Here is a 1,107-nt window from a genome sequence, read left to right on the forward strand (position 1 = left end):
AAAATGGTTACTATGGAACATTCAATGCTTTAGGAGAAACTGCACTACTTCAACCCTTTGATATTCTGCCATGTTTTCATAGAGAAGATACAATTTTTTCTAAATCTCTCTCTAATGTGTGCCAGCAGACAGTACAAATAGAGAACTGGCTTCCCTGGAGAGTAGCTGAGCTAAAGACATTACCTTCTAAACTTCATGATGAAATGCAGGTTTCACATTGAGAGGCAAATTTTTCATTTCAAAATGTTAACCCATATAGTACTGAATAATTGAAGCCTGTGTGATTTAGAGTTCAGAAATGAATTAAGCAAAAAAAAAAAATAGATTGTTTCACCACTTTCCTTTTTGCCCTGGATCCATTATTATTCATTTTAGACTCTTACCTTCTAGGACTTTGTTCCAAGAGAATCTGAGAATTATCAATAACTACTAAATTCAACAGCATTTCCTTCTCATGTAAATTATTATTTGTTAATTACAATGTTATTATATTGAGATTTATATCTATTAGAATATTTGAGGGACTCTTTTTGTTTCTATTCTGTAACAAAGACACTTTTAAATATGTTAAGAAATCTATACCAAACAATGTAGTGTAGTCCCATAGTGGAGCTTGAATTTGAACCCAGGGAGTAGGGCTCTACAATTATATTCTCAGAAATTGGACTGGGAATTCTGTTATAACAGCAAAGCAAATGAGACTTAGTAAATTAAAGATATACTGAAAATATCAATATAAATCTATGGTTTTTATTTTTAGGAAAAGATAATTTCTCTGCTCTGTCCTCACAATAGTTAAAAACTCCTCAACACTCTTATCAACTTGCTGGTTTCTAGTTATCAGGTGGGACAAGGTAACGTGAAGCCTGAACTATCCAATTTTGTTTTCTCAAGCTCTTCTATCCTGAAAAGGATCTTTGATAGGGTATCTGTTTCATTTCCTGGTCAAAGTGAAAATCAGGATGAATCTGAGGCAACTGTTAAAGAAAGCAAGAATGTTTCTAGTGTTTTTGCAGGTAAGTATAGAAAAGAATACTGTTGGACCCAGAAATTCCATTTATACATATATCCCTGGAAAATCTTATGTACATGTGTACCAGGGGATAT

Source organism: Myotis lucifugus, unplaced genomic scaffold (assembly GCF_000147115.1).
Source record: "Myotis lucifugus unplaced genomic scaffold, Myoluc2.0 scaffold_187, whole genome shotgun sequence".
Taxonomy (NCBI): domain Eukaryota; kingdom Metazoa; phylum Chordata; class Mammalia; order Chiroptera; family Vespertilionidae; genus Myotis; species Myotis lucifugus.